Here is a 17891-nt window from a genome sequence, read left to right on the forward strand (position 1 = left end):
GGGCAGCTTCCCTCAGAAGCTGCCTTTCATTTCTAATCAGAACAATAAAGAATTCATTCAATAAAATGTAATGTATAGTTTCTGTTCCCATTATTGACAGAATGCAAACCTTGTTCATTCACGCCTATAATTTTACCCAGGACTTGTAAGAGAAATATTTAGAATGATGGTTTAGAGACAACTGCATTAGAGAAATAAGGCTTAAATATTCACTTCTAATTACACTTGTGTTTTGGGCAATCGTCATTAATCAAGAACATATTGAGCACCCTCTAGGTCAAAACACAGTGCATCAGGAAATCCAAACAGTTCTGTCACTGTCCTCTTCGAGGAACTTACAAAAGAGTAAAAGAGATTTACTTCCTGAAAGTTCTTGTTTTCAGAAATAATTTGGAAAGAAGACAAATTAGCAAGTTGAGCACCTAGTTTTAATCTCATTATGATTAAAATCATTAAAATATCTGTTGGTGACAAATACAATACCTAAAACAAACAAAGAATAATTTATGTTGGTTTAATGTCCGTTACCATACTGCTTATATGGGACCTTAAAAGAGGGAATGCTGTCAACACAAACGTGTAAGTTTCACTGATTGACATATGATTTTTTTTTAGCCCATTAATAATTTGTGCCGTCAAGTATTAGCAGATGAACTCCCATAGCACTAACACAGCTGAGTATAGCAAGCCATTGTTCCTTGGCCCCATATCCTTCCTCTTGACCCAGTTAGGTCATGTATTCTGTCTTAGAAGGGCTTATTACAGGTCCTCCCAGGTCTTTGTTCATTTTGTTCTCATTTCCCTAATTCAGCAGCCTCAGTCTTGCCTTATATCAGGAGTGTCCAAACTTTTTTCAACGTTTTTCACCATATCGCCATATGCGGTAAAATACACAAACAGCCGGGCAACTCACTCGAGGTGAAGTATGTATTGCCTCACCTGGTTTATTTAAATAAACTAAATATATTTTTGGAATTTGCTGCGCGCCAATAAAAAATGGATTGTGGGCCGCAGTTGGCCCGTAGGCCGCAGTTTTGACACCCCTGCCTTATATCTTCCCCCACCCTCCCATCATTAAAGTACTTTTTTTTTTTTAGGTAAAATCCTATATTTACTGTAGTATTTCTCTCTTTTTTTTAAAGAATGTGAAAGGTCTTTTGAAACTCTACTAAAACTAATACTAGGATTATTCTTCTTTTCATTAGTGCTTTAGGTTACAAAGTAGCATAGGTTTTGAGTGCTCTGCCCCAACTCTCTTTTCCCCATGAGCTCTGATACTTTTAGTGCATAATTTTGCAGAATACAAGGTTTTTCTGGAACACACATACAGGCCAAATGAGAACTCAAGGAAGACAAACACTGTGGATGTTGGAAGATTATCAGGGATGGTTACAGCTACAGAACCTCACTCAGAGGTTAAAGGAAGAGAGGGACTCAATTAAGCACAGAGGAGGCAAGAAGTGGGAGGAACAGCCAGAGAAGAAGGACAAGCCATCGGTGTAAATCATGAGTACAGAATCATCAGTAAAATGAGATCACATAGGCTTGCCCACAATATAAAGGCCTAACATCCTAAAGTTTCTTCTGTAAAAAGTGAAAAGCCACTGGAGACTTTAGGGAGGTAGTGGAGGCTAAGAGATTGACGAAGCAATTCCCTTCTGGTGCAGCAAGGGCTTCTGTAAATGCTCTAGTCTCTCCTCATTTTTTTTGGATTTAAAAAAATAGGGTTCAGGTAGATGACTGACTTGTTCATTCATGGCCTGTGTGTCCTGGTTCCCAGGCAAAACCTCTATGACTATACAAAAATACAAAAAGCATTTTAAAAATAATATGATGACCACTGCCATAGTCCATGAGCCAATGAGGATCTGGTCTATGCAGACATTGTTAGAAGGAACGGAATTTATTTGTGACACTTCATGAAGAAAGGACCTGTATTTAGGCATGACGAATGACAAATGAGTGATGTGTTTCCTGAAATAGTAACTTTATATATGTCATTCTGTATTTAACAAATTACCAGAGATAATTCACATCTATCTTTTGTGGTATTACAGAAACTAGTAAGGTAGAATTTGGTAATACTTAGCAGGTACTTTCCAAGTTAAAATATAGATAGTATGTGGCTTATTTCTGAAAGTAAGATCAGAAAGAGGCAAAAGGAAAAGTAAAACCATATATAGTATGGTGGAATTATTCCATGAACCTGGATCAAGACTGAGTTCTACTTTGCTTTGCACAGGAAGGAAATTGCCAAACAATAAGATCCTCCTCCCTCTATGATCTGACTGGCTAGGAAGAGTCACATGGCCAGCAAATCATACCCACGTAGCATTTACAGAGCCACCTGGAATGATAGCTGGTCCTTTAGAGAGACTTCACCAGAGCAGCATACCCTTGGCGCAGTCCAACTCCTTTAGAGTTTCTAAAGTCTAAAATTATTATTTTGTCAGTACACCCAGAGTTGATCAGTCTCTAAGGGACCATTCTCTCATGTTAACCAAACTCACAAAAGATTGCTGCATCCACCAAAATGCCAAGGGAAAAAATGGACCACAATACCCAGGGTTACTCATAAATAAGTGCATTCTCTTTGAAAATCTATTTTGGAAGTCAAAATATTATCAAAAATTGTGCAGTGTGCATGGAAGTAGAGGAAGGAGAATTATGTGAAAGACCTTAAAGCCCATGATGACAGTTGGGCTTCACATGCAAGTTGTTAAAAAATCTACCAAACAGGCAAGAACACACATGTTCCCCAATGTTTCTTGAACTGGCTTTAAAGAAACATCTTCATGAAATGTCTCATAAAGAGCAACAACCTGCAGTTAGATTTTTGAGCAATTATAAGCAACTATGTAGGGGTTGCAGTTAGAATCTTTACCTGATAGGCAAGATAAAAATAATTCAAAGCAAAATGTTACTGTGCTGAAAGTTCATGCTTGTTAAAACTAGTCTATGAACTCTTTCCAGGTAATTCCAGATTGATAACAGCTTCTAATTAGACTGTTAAGGGAATTAGTAAATTAACTGTGATTATTGTGGAATAATCTTTCAGAAAACTGGGGTGGGAGGAAGACTTGCTTAAAATTGCTTATTTCAGAAACCATTTAGAGAGTATACTAGTAAAATTGAATGGGAAGTCTGGAGACAGAGAGACATACAACTTAGTAGAGAAAAAGCAAACTCTTTAATGCTGACTATAAATGTGACTTACAGAAGAATATTAGATTAAAACAAAACAAAAAAAACCAGATGCTTCATCCAATTGGATTTATTTAAAGTGTACTATTAAAATTACTAATGTGCACATTACAAAAATGTGCATCAAATTAAAATCTTACATAGTCTCTGCAAAATCTCGTAATTTTGTTTGACCAATGTTTTCATCATTCTTCCAACCCTGGCTTGGACCTTTCAGATGTTTTCTAATTTTTCATTTTTTTCATTGAAATAAGCTTCCACTTTATCTAATCTGGTACAATGATAAAAATATCAATATAAGGTAACGAGTTCTTCTGTCTGCTAATGTTGCCAAGACATCTACTCTACCAGATAACTTCGAGTTCTGTGGAGGAATTCTTCTGGAACAAAGGAGGTTGATGATATAGCTCAGCAAAATGCCTAATTTGGCGACTGTTTTCAAGCTGTTTGGATTTTCCTTGTGACTTTGACCTTAGAATAAAGCCATCCCTTATCAATCCTTCTATTCATCTTCATCGTGACTCTGTGACAGCAGTATACTGTCAGGCTGGCCTGCCTGAGTACAGAAAACATGATTTTATTGCAGGAATAAGTAGACCTGTAGGTACAACATATTTATAGTATCTAGCATACAAACACTGTTCTCTACATAGAAAGAGAAAACAGGTCCATGAAATAGTTAAACAAAAATACAGATTATTCAAATAGGTTCTAGTCCACCAATAATTACAGAATGCAGAAAGTACTTCTAGAATTCGGAGACTGAGAAGATGGGTGTGGACAAGGGGGGACTCAGCAGTGTGGAAGACCGCAATGAGAGCTTAATTTGGGGTACCTTCTGACACTGCCAAATTCTCAGTGAAGGGTAGACTACAACACCTCCCATAAAAACAACAACAACAACAGCAACAACAAAAACATTAGGCAGTGTAAAGTAGAGGGTCAGAGCCTGAATTCTGAGATCCAGATCACCTTCTGTTTCAAATCCTAGACCTGCTACTCAACAACTACAGGCAAGTAAAATAATTTCTCTGTAAATCGGTTTCCTCTGCAGTAGTATAGATTTGTACAAAGTATAAAATAAGTTAATATATGAAAAATATGTAATATTGTGCCTCACACAGTAAGCACTATGCACAAGTTTGTTACTATTATTATTATTATTATTATTATTATTATTATTATTTGCTGAGGACCTCAAAGGCTTCTAAAAGCACATATAACTTTCTAGCAATAGCACTGGCCACAAGATATGAATTTAATCTTGAATGTACAAGGCATGTCACTCTCTCTTTTTTTTTTCAGTAACCAGATTTAAACAACAGAAATAGTTATTTTGGTGAGGGGAGTTTAAAAATATATTACGAGGGAGGAAGAGAAGAGGAAAAATAGGTGATGGTGATCAGATCAGACAAATATAAAACTCATAATTATGTATCAGGCAAATATTAACCCAAAAAATGATGTAGCTATACTAACAGCACAAAAGATGGATTTTTTTAAAAAAGATTTTATTGGGGAAGGGGAACAGGACATTATTGGGGAACAGTGTGTATTTCCAGGACTTTTTTCCAAGTCAAGTTGTTGTCCTTTCAATCTTAGTTGTGGAGGGCACAGCTCAGCTCCAAGCCCAGTTGCCATTGCTAGTTGCAGGGGGCGCAGCCCACCATCCCTTGTGGGGGCTGAACCGGCAACTTTGTGGTTGAGAGGACGCACTCCAACTGAGCCATCTGGAAGCTCATTGGCACCTCAGTTCAAGGTGCCTTGTTCAATCTTAGTTGCAGGAGGCGGAGCCCACCATCCCTTGTGGGAACTCGAGTTGTTGAACCATCAACCTTGTGGTTGAGAGCACACTGGTCCATGTGGGAATCAAACCGGCAGCTTTTGGAGTTAGGAACACGGAGCTCCAACCAACTGAGCCACCAGGCCAGCCCAAAAGATGGATTTTAAGACAAAATACAAAACCAGAATTAAAGGTGGTGGCTACATAATACTAAAATATTCCATTTACTCAGGCATACTTTATAACATGGACTTACAGAAGATATAACAAAAAACTAGTAGAAATATCAGGAGAAATCACAGTGGGGGATTTTCACTCACGCCTCTCTTTTTGATCAAACAAGCAAAATATAATCAGAAAAGATACAGTTGATTCCAACAGCACAGCTGACAAGTTTGATGATGATGAACATATATAGAATATTACACACAGCATTTGAAGAATAAAACTTTACTTTTAAACTACACATCTGACATTTCAAAAATTGACCATGTACTTCACCACTGTGTAATTAAGTTAGAAATCAATAACAAGATGATAACTTGGGGAAAGAAACATAGGAATACTTTCTAAGCAATGAGAAAAATGAGAAAAAAATCATAATGGATATTAGAATATGTTTATACTTAATGATAATATAAATACCATGTATCAAAACATGAGAGCTACAACTACAGCAGTAGTTGAGAAGACATGCATACTCTTAAATGATTACATTAGAAAAAAAGAAAATCTCATATTTGATGAGAAAAGTATCATAACGCAGAAAAGTATCTTACCTAACAAGGTAGAAAGGAGCAATTTAACAAAGGTTTTGGAGGCAAGGCTTCCAGCTGCGAGGGTATGAAGAATTCAGTGAAATCTACCCTCCAAGAAACAACTATAAAAAGACAAAATTGTCTTAATGAGCAGGACTCTGGAAATAGGCTGAAAGGAAACAATGAATGGGGAAACACTTATTCATGGAAAGCTGCTAGGAATGGGAATAAGAACAATGTCAGTCTGAGGCCTCCATGGCTGGGACTGCGCCCATCCTCCCTCTCCCCCTACCCCTCACCTCACGTAGTGAGAATTTAGAGAATTACCAGGGTGATCCCTACCAAAGCCTCGCTCTCTGCCCTCAATCCCCTCTACTCTCTCCCTGGCTCCCTCTGCTCCAACACTGACCTCCTTGCTATTCCTCAAAATACACTCCTGCCTCCAGCCCCTCACATTTGCTGTTCCCTTTGCCTAGAACTCTCTTTCTTCAGATATCCCAGGGCTTGCTGCCATACTTCAGTCAGGTCTCTGTTCACACTCATTTCTTAGGAAGGCCTTCTGGAACAACTCTAAGATAACAAGTGCCCTTACATTGCTCTTTTTTAGCTCATAGTGCTTACTTATCTCAACTGACTGATTAAATCTTCTCCCCCTCCCCATCCTTTCTCTCCATTTATTGATCACAGGCACTTTTTGATTCATTTTTTTTTCACTAATGAATCTTTAGTACCTCAAATAGTACTTGATACATAGAAGGCACTCAAATTATTGTTAAATCAGTGTACAGAATTACTTGATCATGCCGTTCATGGAATCCCACGAAACTCATCGTCTCCTTCGTCCTTGTCAGCCCCTTCCTTGGCCCTTCTCCCTGATGAATCAGGTGAACAATAGCTATCCCACCCTTCTCCTGCCACCAGTGAATCCAGAACAATCTCAACTTCCTTGCTTCTTAGTGAAAAGAGAGAGGATATTAACTGTATATTAAAATTCACTAAATATTTTTCAAGATGCCTACTGTTCACTGCGAACAAGGTTTAAATCATCTTCCTAATGTTTCTTTTTGCAACATTGGTTATTTTATGAAAAGACATCATTTTAGAGCAAAAAGAAAAAATAAGAGTGTTTCTTTGATTTCTGTGTTCACAGGGTGGGGATACTATCTCTAGCTGTTTATTTTAGGCATATTTCACAAAATTTAAGAAAGCGCATTTTAGAAAATCACCTGCAGTGTCATCCTATCATAGGCTCAGAATTAAATTATTTCTGTTTCATTTTATTCTGAAAATAGCTTGTTATAAGCCAATTCTTTGGACCTTGGAACTTACATTTTGCTTGGAGAGAGACTGACTATAAAGCCATATTTGTTAAATCTGAAGTTCTTTAATCAGTAGTTTCTTGGTTTTTCCAGAATTATAGGCAAATGTTAACTTCAAAATGTCATCTCTTCACTGCCAAATAGCCAATCCTTTTCTCAGGAAATTGCTGGTTCTGAGATCACTGATTTTATCTTTTCAATTGCACCATATTCCAAATATGAAAGTTCAGTAATTATAACTTGGCCAGAATGAGACAGAAAAAAAATCTCAAAGCCAGCTTTTTTACAAATAGGAGATGTTTTATATTTTAATAAAAACTAAAGTCTGTCTTCCTTGCTTGAAACACACAATATCTCAAAATCTATTTGTAATTTTAAAAGATACTTTCAACAAATGGAACGTTTTTAAAAAAAGAGATTGTGCCTTTATTATAAAGAACCTGAAATAGTTCATTGATGTTATAATGCTCCTCAATAATGGACAAATTTTAGAACAGTGTCTTTTTTCAGACTACTGTCTCAAAAAAATGTTTTCTTTTATTTCATCTGTGGTGTCACAAATTGTGGTTAAAATTGCATCCCTTGCCAAAAAAGAAAAAAGTTACTGAGCATGACAATTTAGCTCCTTAAGTTAAAACTACATGAGTAGTTAGAAGAAAACATAATGGTGAAGATTCATGTCATTGGACTTGGCAATAATATCTTAGATATGACACAAAAAGCACAGACAACAAAAGTAAAAATAGACAAACATGGCTACATCAAACTTAAAAAATTTTGTGCATCAAAAGACACAATCAACAGAGTGAAAAAGCAATGTATGGATTAGAAGAAAATATTTGCAAATCATATATCTGATAAACAGAATATGTAAATAACTCTTACAACTCAAAAGCAAAAAAATCTAATAACCTTACTTCAAAAATGGGCAAAGAATTTCAACAGACATTTCTACAAATATAATATACATATGGCCAAAAAGTGTATTTGAAAAGATATCAAACATGACTAATCATCAGAGAAATGCAAATCAAAACCACAGTGAGATATTATCCCACACCCATTAGGGTAACTGCTACAAAAACAAACAAACAAACAAAACCCCAGAAAATAGTAAGTGTTGGTAAGGATACAGAAAATATAGAACCCATGTGTCTTGTGCACTGTTTGTTGGATTGTGAAATGGTGCAACCAATATGGAAAACACTATGAGGTTCCATAAAAAATTAAAAATAGAATTATCACATGATCTAGCAGTCGCATTTTTAGGTATATACCCCAAAGAATTGCAAGATCTCAGAAAAATATTTTCACATTGTGTCCATAGCAGTACTATTCACAATAGCCAGGAGGTGAAAGCAATTCAAATATCCATTGACAGATGAATGGATAAACAAAGTATATCCATTCACACAATGGAGTATCATTCGGCCTTAAAAAGGAAAAAAATCCTGTCACGTGTTACAACATGAATGAACTGTGTGGACATTCTGCTAAGTGAAATAAGCTAGACAAAAAGATAGACACTATGTGATTCTACTTATATGAGGTATAAAAAGTAGGCAAATTCATAGACACAAAAAGGAGAAAGGTGGTTAATGGGCTGGTGGAAGGAGTACAAGGAGAGGTGTTGTTTAAGGAGTATACAGTTTCAGACATGCAAGGTGAAAAAATTCTGGAGCTCTCTCTCACAATAATATGCATATATTCCACACTACTAAACTGTATACTTAAAAGGATTAAGATGGTAAATTTTATGTCATTTATATTTTACCACAATTTTTTAAAGCTACATGAGTGGTTTAATTGGCCACCCTATCCAAAGAATTGGTGTAATCTTTCATAAAAGTGAGCTCTAGACACATGTCCAAGACAGTCCTCAGAGAAAGAGGCCATTGCTGACCTTTCAACATTCAGCACAGAACTAAACCAGCATAAAATGACAGAGTAGTACAAAAAAATCACTGGTCACCTATGCAATATGATTTAAAGAAAGTCAGACAAGTTCTGTATGACTCAAAATGTCTGACCCATTGTACCTGAAAATCTCTCCTGTTTTGGTATAACACCTCAATTGCTTTCAGTTAAAAATTAATGTGTGCTAATGAGCATCTACTTCCAATAGGCAAACACCAAGAATTAATTTGGTCCTATGACATTTTTCCTTCCACTAACAGAGATTTGCCACAGCAAGGTATTATTGAGGAAGAAAGGATACAGGAATGAAAAGCCAACCCAGGTGGAGTGCTCCAAGTCAGATGCTAGAGACGCTAGGGCAGTAAGGATCTCTAAAACAGGGAAGAAGACTCAGACTAATGAACTATGCAGCTGGACATTTGGAAATTAACTCAGTCTATTTGGTTCCATGTCCAACAACTGGGGAATATTATTCTGAGCTTTATTATTAAATAGTTTATTAAATAGTTTTAATAAATAATATTTATCTAAAATATTTTAATATGCTATTATTAAAATATTTTATTATTAAACTGAGTTTTATTCCATTTAAATAATGACAAACTAATACAGTACAAGTTTAATTATATAACGGGCTGTCTTTACTTCTTGAATTTTCTGAAGGAAACATTCTTTTACCTATGTTTAATGTTAATGTAGTATTTTGTGTACTTCAGTATTCTACAAACTTTATGTATTTTAGTACTTATGTATTTAATGTTTTAATCTCTAGTGTATTATCTTGATACAATAAATTAATGGACTACTAGTTCAGCATTCTGAAGGACAAGCATATTAAGGTGAGTTTTATTACCAAAATAATGCCAATAAAATATCTATAAATAAAAATTCAGACATATCAATCTAGATAGTTTTTTTTATAGGACTGATCTTCCTAAAAAAACTTTTCTGTCAAATTTACTGTGGTACCATAGACCAGTGATTCTCAAATTTAAGCAGGCATCAGAATCACATCAGAGGGTTTGTTAAAGTAGAGATTGCTGGGCCCAGCAAAACTGAATTCCAACCTCCTCAATAATTCTGGGATAGGCCCAAGAATTTGAATTTCCAGCATGTTCCCAGGTGATGCTGATGTTGCTGGTCAGGAACCAGAATTTGAGAAACTTTGCTACAAAAATAATTTTCATATAATAAACTGAGTAAATGGCACAAGAAGAAATTTTGAATAAAATATATTTGTAATTAAAAAAATATTATTAACTTCAAATTCATTAATTGTTAGTAGATGACAAGACTAGGCTTACAATTCAGTGTATATCCCAATATATCATAGCATAAGGTTTACCATAATGTTGTAATCATTCCAAGAATGGCTCTGCTACTGTGTGAAGGCCCAGCCTGAGGCACATGGACACACTGGAATTTCATGTTGGCAGTTGTGTATTATGTAAATACACAACAAGTTGTGTATTATGTGTCTATTGTAAAAGACAATAGAAAAAATTAATGTGACAAAGAGCTGATTCTTTGAAAAAGATTAACTAAATTGACAAACCTTTGGCTAGGCTCACTAAGATAAAAAGAGAAGACACTAATAAACAAAATCAGAAATGTAAAAGGGGAAGTTATCACAGATGCCACAGAAATACAAAGGATCATCCAAGAATACTATGAAGGACTATATGCCACCAACTTCAATAATCTAGAAGAAATGGACAAGTTCTTAGAAACATATAGCTTTCATAGGCTGAACCATGAAGAACTAGAAAATCTAAACAGACCGATCACCAGTAAGGAAATTGAATCAGTCATCTAAAACCTTCCCAAAAGCAAAAGTCCGGGACCAGATGGCTTCACTAGAGAATTCTACCAAACCTTCAAAGAGGATCTCATACCAATCCTGCTCAAACTCTTCCAGAAAATTGAAGAAGAGACAGTACTCCCTAACTCATTTTATGAGGCCAAAATTCCCCTGATACCAAAACCTGGTAAGGACAACACAAAAAAATTAAACTACAGACCAATATCTCTGATGAATACAGATGCAAAAATCCTAAACAAAATTCTAGCAAATCGAATACAACAATGCATTAAAAAGATTATTCATCACGACCAAGTGGGGTTCATCCCCGGGGCACAAGGATGGTTCAACATCCGCAAATCCATCAATGTGATACATCACATAAACAAAATAAAGGACAAAAATCATATGATTATATCAGTTGATGCAGAAAAAGCATTTGACAAGATACAACATCCATTTATGATTAAAACACTGAATAAAATAAGTATAGAAGGAAAATACCTTAGCATAATAAAGGCCATATATGACAAACCCTCAGCTAAATTCATAATTAATGGTGAAACACTGAAGCCCTTTGCTCTACATTCAGGAACACGACAGGGCTGTCCCCTATCACCTCTGCTTTTCAACATAGTGTTGGAAGTCCTTGCCAGAGCCATCAGGCAAGAGAAAGAAATAAAAGGCATCCAAATTGGGAATGAAGAAGTTAAATTGTCACTCTTTGCAGATGACAAACAAATGAGAAACAAAAACTCATAGACACAGAGAATAGTTTAGTGGTTACCAGAGGGTAAAGGGGGAGGGGAGTGATAGATGAGGGTAAAGGGGGATCAAATATATGGTGATGGAAGGAGAACTGACTCTGGGTTGTGAACACACAATGGGATTTATAGATGATGTATTACAGAATTGTACACCTGTTACAAATCTATGTAAGGTTACTAACAATTGTCACACCAATAAATTTTAATTTAAAAAGAAAGATGTAAGGGTAACAATACTTAACACTGATGCTTAGCAAGAGAACCAAAACATGTTCATACTTCATCAAATACACGTATATTGTACTTAAAAAAATAAAAAGACACAAAGCTCTAGCATGTAATATTTTCTTCTCATTTATCCTGACAGAATTAAAAAGAAATTATTTGAGAGTGTGCAGATTACAAATCCACACCTTTCTAGGCTAAGTGTCTCAGCTTTCCTTTTGTTGACAAGGTTAGTAGACAAGCAGCTCCGTGGGCTGAGGTGACTTCTCAGAGCTCTCCCTGACAATCTTCCCACCTTCTCTTCCAAGACTAAGCACGGCTCTCAAGACACATCTCCATGCAGATAGACACCTTGCCTGGCTTTGCTTCTCTTGTTGGGAACAATTTGAAAGAAGGAACTAAAGTTTTAATCGTTACTAATGAGCCTAGGCAGTGTTGGGGCATCAGATTGCTGAATAGGTAGAGAGGGTCTCTGCCCTTGAGTGTCAGGTGTGAGGGGTGGGCACTGGCACCTAGCCAACCTGGGGCAGGAAGGAATTGTCATACTGGACATACTCTAGGACATACTTAATATGTCCTAGAACATAGTATAGATAGCTTTAAAACTACTCATTGATGGATTCAGTTGTTTCGTGATTGAAGACAACTGAAAATGTGCCAGACATAGTCCTTTGGAGTCATTCCATCCATAAATATTATATGAAGTGCCAGGAAATTCACTCATATGACTTTGATTTCCTCATAAATTTCAAGGTTTCCAAAGAAGCATTTAGGATGCCAAGTTTCATATAAAAGTTGTCAGTTTGCTTCATGATCCAGAATAAATTTTCTCTAATTTAAAATTTAAGTGTGATAACGATATACTATTTTACATATTTACTATATACTATTTTACATATTTCCTTGTTTAACTGAGCCAGACAACCAATTTGACTCATATTTTTAGGACTAGAACAAAACAACTGGTCACTTTGGCACTAACTGACAATTTGACTAAATTACCCAATAAGTCAATTCAGTTATAAACCTGGCGAATAATTTCAAGAGGGTGCATGTTTCTCTGCATAGCTCCAAAATACCTTTAAAGGCTACATTTGGTGGAATGATGTTCCACTTGATTCAATAAACACTTACTATAAGCTAATTTTCAGCCCATCCCCTTAAAGGAAAGTGGGAACTATATTATTATGATGGTGGTGGTGGTTACACAATCCAAATTCTACACTTAAAATTGAGAGTTGTCATCAGGAAGCTTAAAAAAAAAAAAAGTCTGCTAAAGTATGCTGGAATGAATACCAACCCTGAACTTTTAAATTTTCAAAAAGCAGTCAGAGATGTCTAGATCTAAATGATTATTTTCAAATCTCATTTTTGGAGACTGCTCCCTTCAAAAATGCTTTCAAAGATTGAGATTAAGATTATTTTGAATACTGGGAGAAAGAGAAGAAGAAAGGTAAATATTTGTAATCAACTACAGAAAAAAGATGTGAAAACAGCCTCCAGGGTGCTGGCTTCTCTTCATTACAGGAAGAATCTGCTCATTTATTTACTGACGAATCAGAGAAGGAGTTCAAGTGAGGGTTTTGCTGATCAGGGAATTACAGTATGATTGCAGTAGTCATATACAAATATTGTGGTGAATAACATTACTAAGACGGGTATATTTGACCACCTGAGTTAAAAGTGAAGAGACACATGCACATTTCTATTTCTTGAATTCAAGAAGTCATTTAATTAGTACTTCAAGTTACATCTTGTCAGGCTAAAGCAGTGAACAGATCTGGTATCAGAGTGCCTTAAAGCTGGGCTATTATTCTCTGAAGACTTATGCAAAGAACAAAGATAACGTTTTTGCAGTAGCAAAGCATACGAATTAAACATATTTTCAGGACCTTTCAACCCAGTTCTGAATTCCATGACATTTGGACCAAGAGTATCTAAAAAGAAAAATTTCAACTTATAAAAAAATCTTGAAGGAAGAACCAGAGCTTCAAGGACCAGCAATATGTGTATATTTTTAATGGTATGTCAAGTACTCAAGTAAAAGTACGTTAGATAAAAGAAAAAGTTTAAAAATTCATAACGATGTACTTTCGGTAGAAATGCTGTGTAACAAGGATGACATACATCCAGTAAGGACCAATATGATTAATTATGGGGAGCCAAAGTACCCAAGATGACAGTTTACTCTAAGCCAGGCTGATTGCTTAAAACCAGAACTGGCATGGGTCTACCATCCCTCTGAAAGGAAGATGAAATGATATAAGCTGAAACTGATGCCTGAAGATGTCTTAACACTCGAGAGATATGAAAAAGCAAAATCAGCTTCCCAACCAGGACCTTAGTACTAAGTCCATGGTTCAGTGATACTGATTATCAGAGTGAGACAGAAAACTCAACGTAAGACCTGAGGTATATGACAAATTGTTAGGTAGGAAAGTGTGAATGTAGAGAGAAAGAAAAAAATGCAATTCAAACTGAGGCTGCAAACAAAAATCCCAATGTACTAGAAAGGACAGCCAAACAAATGAATAATTGGAAAAAAAGAATTTATTCCAAGCAAAATGAAAATGGAAAAAAATGGGGCAATATGAACTCAATATTAAGTAGAAATGGAGGGAGTTTATATGTGGTTATTCTGTGGAATAAATACACAGGTCCATGAATGAGAACATTTATTGTAGCATTATTTGCAGTAGGAAAGAGCTGAAAGTAAGTCCATTAATTTCAAATAAAAAATTAAAATGTGCACAATGGAAAAGTATGCAGTAGTCAGAAGTAATATACAGCAACATGGAAAGAGCTCAATATTAACGTTAAGTGAAACATAATGAAACTCACATAGCAACAATACTGTAGATAATTGACAACTTTGTGCATGTTAAAACATGCACAAAAACAAACACTAAATTTTCAAAATCACATACAAACATCTAAATAAATGCAATAGGTTGGAGGCTTGTGGGTAAGAATGAATGCATTTGAGGATAGACTGAGGATAAAATTAATCATTTTAAAAAACAATAAAAGTGAAGAAAAGGATTGCATGAATTGAGGATATTGATGTGTACCATGACCTAAGAAATATAATCAGCTGGTCTCATGAGGCACTTGAAAAAGAAAGAATATGAATTAGTTGATCACAGTCACTATTACAAAGTATCTCCCCTCCTGTAAAATTTCAACTGAGAATAAATTAAACCCACACTTTTGATAAGACCTTACTTCAAAAAAAATAAAAATAAAAATAAACCACACTCTGATTCAACTATTGAACACAGATCACAATGAAGGGGAAAAAAAGTTTCTTCAATGTGTGGGATGAGTTACATCCACATCACTTATTAGTGAATGGGGACACATCACTCAACAAAGATTTGAGAAATTAACTCCAAATGGCTGGAAACCCCAATTAGAGCTGCGAAACTAAAGTTTCAATGTAACAAAACGCGGATAAATGTCTTTATTATAGGCACTATCAGTAACTTTTTAGAAAGCTCTTTTCTTATTCAGTAAATGTGAAGGAACTGATCACATTTGTTCTTCAGAGCTTCCCTCTAGGAAAATTGATATTCACCTTGGGTGTATCAAAAAATACTATTCACTTAAAAAAGTAAAATATAGTACCCCTGAGTAGCTGAGTGCTTTTCATACCAAAATATCTTTCATGATTATTGTGCTCAAAATAAAATGCTTTGTAGAACAGGATCTGTTGCATGTCTCTACAGCAGCCTACAATGTGAGTATCTAACCCCCTCACAAGTGATATAAACTGAGTATGGTGTTAAATTCTGGCAAGCCCATCACACTGCCTCTCAGAATTTCTGTTTAGAAATAATCTCACAAATCACTGAAGCGCCTTGGTGGGTATGTGTCTGTGCTGCTGCCCAGGAAATTGTGCCTGAATTTTCCAGATGGACTGTGAAACTCATCCACTGAAAACTGGAAAAAATATTATGACAGGGAATGATCTAATGATAATGTGTTTGAACAAGAAAAGTCCTGGCCTAAATTAGGGCGCAAAATTGTTTCTACCATTTAGTCTTCATTGAAGAGTTGACTTAATAACATACTACTATTGATTATATTTTCAATTAACAGACAATCATTTTAATGGTGGGAATCATTCATTACAATGAACCTAATTGACAGGCAGTTTGACTAAATTAATCTGACAGTATAGTCAAACCATTGAACCAATTAAGCCAATGGATATGAATGTATGTAGTAACCACTTCCACCAATATTAGTCCCTTTCAAACAAAAGTCTCTCCAACCTGCCAATAAGTTACTCTAGGTCATATTCCAATGTATAATATTCTGTATCCTCTAACATTAAATTATGTTCCTAACTTGTTTTTATTTTAATCCTTTGCTTGTTATGAAAAATAAAACCTTTATTCCTTTACTTGTATAAACTCCATCCTCTTTGTTATATCTTCTGTTGCATTTTATACTATCAAGAGCTTTTGATCAATTGAGAATACCTGAATTTATGTATCATGGTTTGATCTTCATAATCCTAGCCTGCAAACAAATGTCTCCTAATTAGCAAAATCAGTTATAGCAAGTTGGTGGCTTAGAACCAACTCCTCACAACTAAAAAGGTAGCTAAAACTAATGGCTTCAGCAGAATCATTAACAAACCACAGTTACTTTTTTACTTCTGCTTTTATCAACAATTGTATACATCAAACATGCCCTGTGCTTTTGGTGTATTGTTTGATATTTAGCAAAATGTGTTCATACCAATTGCCTTATATGCTCTGAATCACCTCTGAAAATAGATGAAATATATTTATGCTTCCATTTGTTAGATAAGGAAGCAGACAAGAAGATATTCAATAAATATTGAAATCCATGAAGGAACACAGGGATTATGCTAAAGCTCTAGAAATATAAATATGCATCAAATGTATTCACACTGCCTACAGGTTTATGGTAAAGAAAGAGTAAGCAGATAAGCATATGAAAAAGAAAACTGACATTCAGGGAAGACCTTATATGATGTGTCACATGCTGTATTAGGTAGCTAACATACAATATCTCCTTTGAATTTCACAACAATCCAGCAAGTTCATTTTATAGTTAAGGAGAATTAAAATTTGGAAACGTTACCAATTAACTTTAAGTCTTAAGGCAGAAGATCACATTCAACCCCTCACTTCATGATTCTAAAGCTTGCCTTCCAGAATAATAATTAGTGCAATAATGAACTCTATATGCCCTGATAAAAGAACAGAGTACAATGGGAACTTGGGATGTGATGGTACAGGGAGCAGGGAAAGGTAGAAAAGAAAGTTTTATAGCAAAGAGCTTTTATCAGTGTGGTAGGCAGAATTCTGAATATGTCCCTGCCTAAAATTCTACGTCCTAATCCCCAGAACCTATTAATATGAGATATTTCTTCCACGATTAGGTTATGCAATATGGAATAGTTGATCCTGAGATAGGGAGATTATCCAGCTGAGCCAGAGCAAATCATATGCGTCCTTAAAGGCAGGATTCTGGCTGGTGGCAAAAAAGGAAATCAGAGATATTCTAAGCACGAGAGGGATGCAATGTATCATTGCTGTCTTAAAGATGGAGGCGGCCATGCGAGAAGGAAGGTCGGCAGCCTCTAGAAGCCAAGGGCAGTTCCCACGGGACAGTCAGCAAGAACATGAGGACTTCAGTCCGAAAACCACAAGGAAATAAATTCTGCCAACAACCTGAATGAGCCTGGAATAGATTCTTTCCCAGAGCCTTAGCTAAGAACAACCTGGAAAACCTGATTTCATCTTTGTGAAACCCTGAACATATAAAACCAAGCTGAGCCCACCCAGGCTTCTACAAAACTACAGAACTGTGAGCTAATAAATGAGTGCAGTTTTAAGCCACTAAACTCATGGTAATTTGTCATGCAGTGGTAGAAAACTAAGATATCAAAGAAGAAACTCCTCATAGGGTTATGAAAATCAGTGAGTGTTCTTCAGACCACCAGAAATAAGGAAAGGAGATTCACAAGTAGAGTAGGTGGACCAGATGCAGTAGGTACCTACCCACAACTCTTGGCCCTTACCACTAGATGACTTCCTACTACCAGGATCTGAGTCTCTTTGCTTGAGAGCTTTCTCA

This window comes from Rhinolophus hipposideros (assembly GCF_964194185.1).
Source record: "Rhinolophus hipposideros genome assembly, chromosome: 7".
NCBI classification, from domain to species: Eukaryota; Metazoa; Chordata; class Mammalia; order Chiroptera; family Rhinolophidae; genus Rhinolophus; species Rhinolophus hipposideros.